The 9,488-nt window shown below is 31.9% G+C and overlaps 1 long non-coding RNA gene across 1 annotated transcript; it reads right to left on the bottom strand.

The window, feature by feature from the left end:
• Positions 1-4,052: 4,052 nt before the first annotated feature.
• On the bottom strand, positions 4,053-4,861 carry LOC111380740. The gene is made up of 2 exons (XR_002700229.1): positions 4,696-4,861; positions 4,053-4,595 (listed from the first exon to the last, which is right to left on the bottom strand). It is a non-coding gene; the product is annotated as an uncharacterized LOC111380740 (long non-coding RNA).
• Positions 4,862-9,488: the final 4,627 nt, after the last annotated feature.

The raw sequence follows: 9,488 nt of genomic DNA, 5'->3' as shown, positions 1-9,488 counted from the left end.
TTCCCCCCTCTTTTTCTTAACTTCTATATGGAAGTTTTAAATAGTTACTTGGGAGTTATGGGTTTGAATTCTAAATTCAAACCACTCCCTCCAACCCTTATAAGATCCTGCGGGTCGGGTTATCCCACAGGGGCAACCTATTATCCGTATTTTCCAACAAAAGTCTTGAAAAGTTTCTCTCAAATATTGTCTCGCGTGAACAAATCAACAAAGTTAAAATATTTTGTGATGTTCTTCTTTGCTAACCTAAACATAACATGCTATACAATGCTAATCAAAAGCTAACATGCTATACAATGCTAATCAAAAGCGATCATTGGCATCATCTAATACCTATACCCAATTTCCATTCTTACAAGTAGAGACGAGGCACAATGATTTATACGAAACAACAAATAATCCAAAAGGCAATTCATAAGCTATTTAGATAATAGGTGACATAATGGTTTAGATAACAAGTGCTGGAAAGATGTGATTGGTTGAAAAAGTTGACTCTGTTTTAAATAGTCCAATGATAGGTAGCCACGTGATATTATGTCAAGTATTATGTCAACCATTATATTTATGTAGCATGATTAAGATTGAATTGATCATACACATATCAAATTTCAGCAATAGTAGCCATTATTTATAATTGCAAGATAATTAAACGGAAGGAGTCGACAGAATAATAGAATCATGTAAACTCACAAACGTAAACGCCATCAAAGTAATAAGAATCCCAAACATAAAAATTCTTTTAAACTAAATGAAAATTGACCACTGAAACCATGTCTTTTTTCTCTTCCTCGTATGCTTCATAAGTAACGGGTTTTTGCACTGTTTTCTATAGTGCCCGTAATTGTTGCACCTTCCACGCATTATTACCGACAATTCTCTCTCTTCAATTGGAACTTATTTACTCTAGACCATCATGACTACCGTTTAAGTTTCACCTTTGACTCAATTTTATTTTGGGCTTGGAATAGATCTGGTCTCCTTTTTCGACTCTACATCATTCGACAATGCCCAATTATTACGATTCCCAAGTGGGATCACATTTCCCTCGTATGAGCAAAGTATCTCTTAAGTATGATACTTTGCACAATAAGCCCCTATTTGAGCCTCATTATAATGAGATTGGGCCAATTTTTTCTGCCACTGTGGGGCCCGCATTGATAGATGGTGCAGGTAAGTTAGAGTAAGTAATTGTCTTCACTTGACTTTTGAAGTACTAATGATAGGTTCATAATTTGCCATTCCCATCTTACCCTCAAGTACATCGATGATGGAAAATGATGTGTAACTATGATTGCATGAGTATTTCTGGGATAGAATTATGAAAGGAAGGGTGTAATGGTCCTTCAATTTTAAATGACATTTGTCAAAAATCTCTCTTCTGATAAATATATTGTGCCATCAAAATTTTTTAATGCCAATGTTACTGTTGAAAAATGTGAATTTGAGATTCAAACAGGTGCTAATTATATTTAACATAGCGCTAAACAAAAAAATTCAAGCGAAAACCTGAGGATTACTTAATTTCTTAATTGGATTACTTTAACTAGTGCTAAATTTCATGTCAGTTTTTTATATTAATTACTTAATTGGATTTTGATGTAATTAGCATAAAGAAAAACATTTTGAGTTTCATTGAAGTAGATTTAGAGCAATTGAAGATAATTTGGACAGCACATGATCAATTAGAAGAATGAAGAGAGCAATCTAATTTGTATTTTCATAAAAATATGATGCTTGGCTAATGATATAGATTCTGGGACCTATGTTTTCATATTAATTTTCAGATTTTGACATTAAATATATGTTTTGATTTGAATTAATTGTTAGGAGTTCAATGCCTTTTCAATTAATTAATCACTAGTTGATTTATTTTGTGAATTCTCTTGACATTTGAGAGAACTAGTTAAAGTTGAATGTGTATTGCACGTTATTCTAAAATATTTTATAAGTAATGTAAGAATATTATTTTATACCAATTTGTTGGAGGATTTGACGAATCTCAAACTAATTAAAGAAAATAAAAAATAGCAAAGAAATTTAAGAGAAGAAAATTGTACTCAAATTGTGTTCTCAAAATTCAATTTCTATGATTCAAATTTTTTGTAATAATGAAATACTATAAATGAGCAATCTTTTAATGTCACATTTGACACATAAAAATTAATTGTTAATATATAAATTTAAACACCCATTAAAATTTTCGAATACATGAATATGAATAAATTCATTTATAATAATTTTAGATTCATATAATTCAAGATTCATTGAATCTAAATTAATGTGAATGTTACTTAATTTAGAATTAATAGCAAAAATTTCACAAATGACAATAATTTTATAGTATTTATTACATATTGAAAAAGAAAAGTAGGGCATTATTTAAATAATTGAATTGCGGAGGGTTAAAATCATCCAAAAAATGATTCTCCTATATTGCGATATTTTAATAAATTATAGATGAATAAGAATTATAGCACTTAATAACAAGTATTGTAAAGTTTGACGTGGATTTAACCCGTGTTTGGGCTCTATTAAAATGAATTTTTTGTTTGGAGAAAATTTGTTTTGGAATAGTGTTTTTTAAAGAATGTTGGTTAGAAAAGAAGAATAGATTTTGAATTTACATATAATATTATTTTATAAGAGAACCATATGTGAAGACTTGTTTAATTCTAGTCAATGGAGATTATTAAATAAATTAGAAATATTGATTTTCAAATCCAAATAAATGTTGTCTAAGTCTTGAATCAATATTAAAATTGATGAAAGTTAGAGGATTCGAAATCCTAGTTTTTGTTCATTAATCAAAGTATTAATACATGCTTGCCAATTAGTTAAATTAATTGAATTAATTGTACATTTAATTCGTTAATATAAAACATCTCAACTAATTTTGCTATACGATTAAAGTTATATTTTAATTGAAACTAGAAAAAATACTTAGTAATCATGGGATTGATACTTGAATTCACATTCAATTTATTACTTGCTTACGATATCATCCGCTTGAGGATTTTTAGCACAACAAACATGATATACTACTTTTTTAAAAGGGCAACTTACAAAATTACCCTTAAAATTATGAATGTTTTGAAAAATCATATAAAAAATTGTTTGGAAGTAAAAAAAAATACTGTGTAAAATTAAAAAGTGATACAATGTCACTTTTTTTTTATAAAAATTGTTACTTTTTGAACACAATTCAAAAAAGTGACATAAACTCAAAAAAGTAACACAAACACCAAAATTGACAAAATTTGAAAAAAGAAAAAAAAAGAAAAAAAAAAACAAAAGTGACACAAACTAAGAAAAAATGACAAACATCAAAATAACATCATCCATTTGGGTAATATCAGTAATCATGTTCTTAACATAATTAGCGTGTCCAGGACAATCCACATGAGCATAGTGACGATTCTTAACATATTTAGAATGTCCAGGACAATCTACATTCTGTGTTAGGAAAATGTCACATATCATGTCACATTTTTAAGAAGATAAAAAAGTGACAAAAACTTAAAAGGTGAGAAACTCAAAAAAGTGTTTAAAAAAAAAGTTTTTTGAAAGTAAAAAATATTTTGTAAATGTAAAAGTGACATAATGTCACTTTTTTTAACACAATTAAAAAAAAAGTGACAATTAAAAAAAGTGACAAAACTAAAAAAAAAAAAGTGACACGAGCTCTAAAAAGTGACAAACACCAAAATAGCATCATCCATTTTGTTCGCCTAACATTTCATATAATTTTCCACCAGCCACCATCTCACGTTACAACTTTTTCAATGTAGACTATATCCCCATCCTTCAAATCGAGATAGACTAGGTTACCTAGAAGACTAAGAAAATTCCCACTCCTAATTGTGCCATTTCCCACTATAATAGCAGGGCTCCAAACAAAATCATAACACGGTATTTATAGCGAATATATAGGTTGGGTGAAGGCTAATAGATATTTGTAATCATTTTTCTATGACTTCAACATTTGTCTGACCCATAATAGGATGATGTTCAACAACCATAATTTTAAAATGAACACGCTAAAAGTTGAGTACTGAACTTTAAAAAATGGTAGCATTCAACAGATGGAGATTGTCTTCAAGTACAAACACCAACACAGTTGATACAAAATTGTTAACTCCAAGTGTGGATATCAGATTTACAATATACAAGATTATATTTATTGAATCAGCTATTCTTCATTTGTATATAACTAGATAGATAGAACTTGTCTACCACCCATCTATCTCTCCTCGCTGAAGCCGCTCCGTCTCACTCTGTTGTCCTAGTCCTCGAATCCTAAGGTGCAGTGGATTAGCAACAGTCGAGAACCTCACATTTTGTACAGGATTCTGTATTTCCACCACCTCCCGAACTATTATCTTCCTCAATGAATTTGCATCCCTACTTTAGACCTCAATGCATCGGACACTACTTCCAAATCCATTATTCCACCACTGTTCACTACCCTTATTCCGTATTTCGCCACCAATCACTACCCTTCTTCATATCCGCTCTGCTAGTTCTGTCATTGGTGCCGCTGTCAAACTTTCTTGAATACTTGCTGAGGCAAGTATCTCATAATTTCAATAGATGTCCTAACACAACATCATTTCTAATGATTGTCTTCATAAAAATCAAATTACACGGGAAAGTAAAAGAATTTACCAGAAAAACTAACAAAACTTTGGTCCTCACCTCAAATTGAATGGAGAAAGAGGTACGATTTGATGATGGCTGATGAAAAACGTTAAAAAGGATCTCCAATTATCGACCAAAATCATGAGAATCGCAGGAAATTGGCCGAGAGAAATCATTGGTTTAGGGTTTGGTTGGAGTTAAATTGCATTCTTTTTTTTCTTCTGAGAACTTAGAATTATACGATTAATTACAGATTTAAAAGTGAGTGGGCAGTAGTCAATTTTCCAATTAATGGGCCGTACTTGGCCTAATTATCCCTTTTTAAAATTTGCAAATAAAAAAATAAAATGTGATTCCACGTGGGAAATCGAGAGTGAATCGATAACTGGTCTGCCTCTGCTGGGCTTGACATCAATTTGAGTTGGGCCTCTATGCCAAGTCAAGGGCTGCTTAAATAAGATCGAGGGTGAAGATACAAGAGTGACAGTGATGTTGTCATTATTATTTTTAAAATTATATTTGTACTTAAAACGTTTTTAACCTTTGCTCATTATAACACTCGTGTTTCTGACGATTTTTCATGTCATTCTTATATTCAAAATTTTCATTAGTTAACACATCGGCCAAATGGCGTAAAAACAACTTAGCCCCTGTTTAACTCTCTTAAAATTAACTCTTTATTTTTCATACTCATTTTTAATCACACATTCAGATAATAAAATATTTTACACTTAAAATTTAAAACTTTTCCCTACTTTATAACCTAAGTTGCCCGTGAGGCATGGGACCTTGTTCTACGAGTCGAAACACATTCCTTAAAAAATCATCATTCAAAATATCATTTTTTTTCCTAATTTCTCTTTATAATGACCATAAAACAAGGACTTATTTTTTCATTATAATTTTTAAAAATAAATAAAAAGTACGAAAAATATTTTTTCTTCGTTTCAAAATATTTTAATATAAATCATCAAATCTTTCTGGCAAAGTAGTTCTATACATTAGGACTTATGATTTCATCCGTAATCAACTTTAATTAGCATTTCAATATTCATTACAAATATGATATTCAATCAAATTCTTCTTAATTTATCAATTTACCTTTCTTGACATCAAAGTAATCCTATTTAGATCATCACAATTTGAGAACTATATGATTTTGAGAATAATGTTTTCATTATAAACTTGAAAACGTGTATAAAACTTCAATAAATTTTAGATAAATGTGTTATTTTATTTATATATTGGTGTAGAATAATAAAAAGTATAATAAAAAATAGCAAATCATCTTATTACTCTAGGCTCGTAAATTTGGTACTTAATGTAAATTCAAAAATTTATTCTCTAATTAACTTTTGATTTAATCTTTATATTTTGCAGGTTCATGAGTAATGTATGGTAATCATTCTGCAAGAAGAAAACATGAAATGGTAATAATTTGTTTTAAATGTTATAAATTAAGCCCTTGTTTGAGTTCTATTTTAAGGGAAAGAATGCATTTTTAAATAGTGATTGATGGAGAATGTGTGATTAAAAATTAAGGAAAAATTTTGAATTTACGTATAATATTATTTTATTGAAGAATGTGTAGTTGAAAATGAGTTTTGAAAAAATGAATTTTTAGAAGAATGAGGCTCAAACAAGGGCTAAATATAACATGGTATATGTGTTTCGAATTCCTACCTCGAAATATAAATCCAATTTTTGCTCTTTTGCAGCATATAAATGTTTACTTCTACTACCTCCAATAAATGCTTATATATGCGAAGAGATTACTCTGTATATTACGATGACACGAGCTTACTTCTCAAGCATGGTTAGAAGCATCTATCCATCTTGCTCGAGTGATTTCAAAAATCTCTTCTCGAGTACCCAATAGGCTACTCTATATGTAGTGGAACACGAGTTGGCGAGAAGTAGACCATGCCCTTCCATGTCAAGGGAAGGTGTCTAAACCTCTATGACTAAAGTCGGGCCATGACAAGAGAAAGCATACTAATCGAAGATGTTGAGGTGTTCGTCTATGTTATCTCATATGATGGTGAAACGTGGTGGTTGGAAGGCTAATGTGATCGATGGTGAACAATGTATTGAACCTCTTAAAATCATCGATGGCATTCCTTAGTAGGAATACATGTTAGTACGATACTTATTTATAGCCCTCGATCTCTATAGGAACTTGGGTTTTAATTTTCTGATACAATAACATTTTTTTTTTATTTTTTGTCACAAAATATTTGAATTCTATTTTTCGACAAAAACATTTACTGTATTCAAGAAGCTGATTTAAGAAGAGAAAAATATCAAGGCCTGTGGCTCCGAAGGTGTATAATGAAAGAGGTTACAGTTAGTTTTAGAGTTATACCATGTTAATGTTCGAAACTTATTATCTCTTGACTATTATTTTCCGATTTATAGATATGAATCTAAAATTCGTATTTTATTTTATTTTTTGCTATTCTTACTATTCAGATTGAATTGATCATACACGATTCAAATTTCAGTAATAGTAGCCATTATTTATAATTGGTAGATAATTAAACGGAAGGAGTCGACAGATTAATAGAATCATGTAAACTCACAAACGTAAATGCCATCAAAGAAATAAGAATCCCAAACATAAAAATTCCTTTAAACTGAAACCATGACTTTTTTCTCTTTCTCGTATGCTTCATAGATAACGGGGTTTTCCACTGTTTTCTATCGTGCCCGTAATTGTTGCACCTTCCACCAGTGTTCTAAATAGCGCGTCAATACACGAGATTAGGCTAAGGCGTCAAGCACTTATTTGACGGACAACGGATGCGGTCAATAGACGCGAGGCGAGCTAAGGCGCCAATGCGCGCCTAAGCACGCATTATTAGGTTTTTTCTTTCTTTGTTTTTTTTTAAGTTAAAACTTATAATTATTAAATAATTTATAATTATTAAAAAAATTTATTGATTAAAAATTTAAAATAATATTAAAATAAGAAAACGTTTTTTACGCATTTGCCTCGCCTAATCTCGCATTGCCTTTAACTTTGTATCAATGTATCGTCACGCATTACGCCTTCTAAAACACTGCGTTCTACACATTATTATCCTACAATTCTCTCTCTTCAATTGGAACTTGCCTACTATAGAGTCTAGACCATCCTGGCTACCGTTTAAGTTTCACCTTTGACTCAATTTTATTTTGAGCTTGGAATAGACAAGGTCTGCTTTTTCGACTCTACATCTACATCATTCGACAATGCCCAATTATTACGATTCCCAAGCGAGACCACATTTCCCTCGTATGAGCAAAGTAATTCACTTAAGTATGATCACTACAACATGTATTTAAAAATGAAAATTCTAAAATCAGGTATTATGTTTATTTGAGCATAAATCAGGTATTAATGAAACCCAAAATTTTAGTCTCTCTCTTCTCTATCTCTCACTCGCACACTTTCTCTCTTTCGTCTCTCACTTGCCTATTTTTCACCATCATCATTGGAGCTCCAACTCAAGGCCACGCACAGCGGCGTTCAGATCGGGGTGTCTGTTTATGGGTTTGGGTCTGGGGTTATTCAGATCGACATTCAGATTGCTGTCGTCGCTTACAGAGGCCTAACTTGAATTGAGGCGATTGCTTATAGATATGAGGTTATTCTGGTTTTCTGATTTTATTTTTTTTAAATATTGTTGGTGTTATGAAAACGATGGTGGTGGAGGTGGTTTTTGGTGATTTGTGGGTGATGATGGCGGTGGTTGTTCAGGTGGTAATAGAAGTAGTAATTTTGTTGTTGCAGGCAATGGTCTTGGTTTTGGTGGACTTGGGATGAGGTGCTCGAAGTGGTGGTTGGAAGTGATTCTTGTGAAGGTTTGGTGGCAATTTTGTGGTGGTTTTTGTGATGTTTTGTCGTTGGTGATTTACTTGGTTGTTGGGTTATTAGTAGTGATGGTGGTAGTGCGATAGTGGTGGTTGTGGTGAAATGTTGGCGGTGGATCAAGGTCCACTGGTGGTGATGACAGAGGTGTGTAGGTCACAGTCGATTGAGTTTTTGTGATCAAATATCTTGAATATGTGACCTATCAAAGTGCACTTGTTATATATCAAAGTGCATAGGCAACGGGTCACAAATACAAGAAATTTGGCCCATTGGATCATGGTACACATCGAAGACATTTGTTCACCTGCCATTGGATCAAGTCAAGGTCACATATAACAAGGGCTTGATTCACCTTTGCCCACGAGCCGTCCGGCAAGAATGAAACATATAACAAGGCACATGTCAAAGCATATACTCCACGGGTAACGGATTCAAGAGATTTGTTCATAGGTGGTTGAATCAAGTCGTAGGTCACACGTCAAGTGCAAAGGTCATAGGTCACAGATTCAAGAGATTTGTCACAGATTATTGGCTCAGGTTACATATCACAGACCAAAGAAATTTGATCACGGGCCATTGGATCAGGTTACAGGTCACATGTCACAAATTCAAGAGATCTAGTCACATGCCATTAATTTCTCCAACCTTAGTTATCCAAACTGGTCACAAATTCAATTAACCAAATTTTGGCGGTGAGAATTCAAATTATTTGCTCCGTTAAGTGCCCTATAAATTAAATCAAGAGCTGTTTTTAATTTTCAATTAAAAAAAGTTTTAGATTATACTAGTAATACTCAGTCCTAATCAACATGGAATTGATCTTCGCTCTGGCAAGGTGGAGGTTGGAGGGATGTCGGCGACAGGTGGATGCCGATGAGTGGGATGGGGATGGTTAGGGTGAGTGTGCATAGATTAATTTAGTTTGATAATATTATTATTTAAAACTTAAAGAATAAAAATAAAAAGTTGACTTTTGCATTTTGAAACTTAAATC

This window comes from Olea europaea, unplaced genomic scaffold, assembly GCF_002742605.1.
Source record: "Olea europaea var. sylvestris unplaced genomic scaffold, O_europaea_v1 scaffold2202, whole genome shotgun sequence".
Lineage (NCBI taxonomy): Eukaryota > Viridiplantae > Streptophyta > Magnoliopsida > Lamiales > Oleaceae > Olea > Olea europaea.
This window is presented reverse-complemented; position numbering and strand designations above follow the sequence as displayed.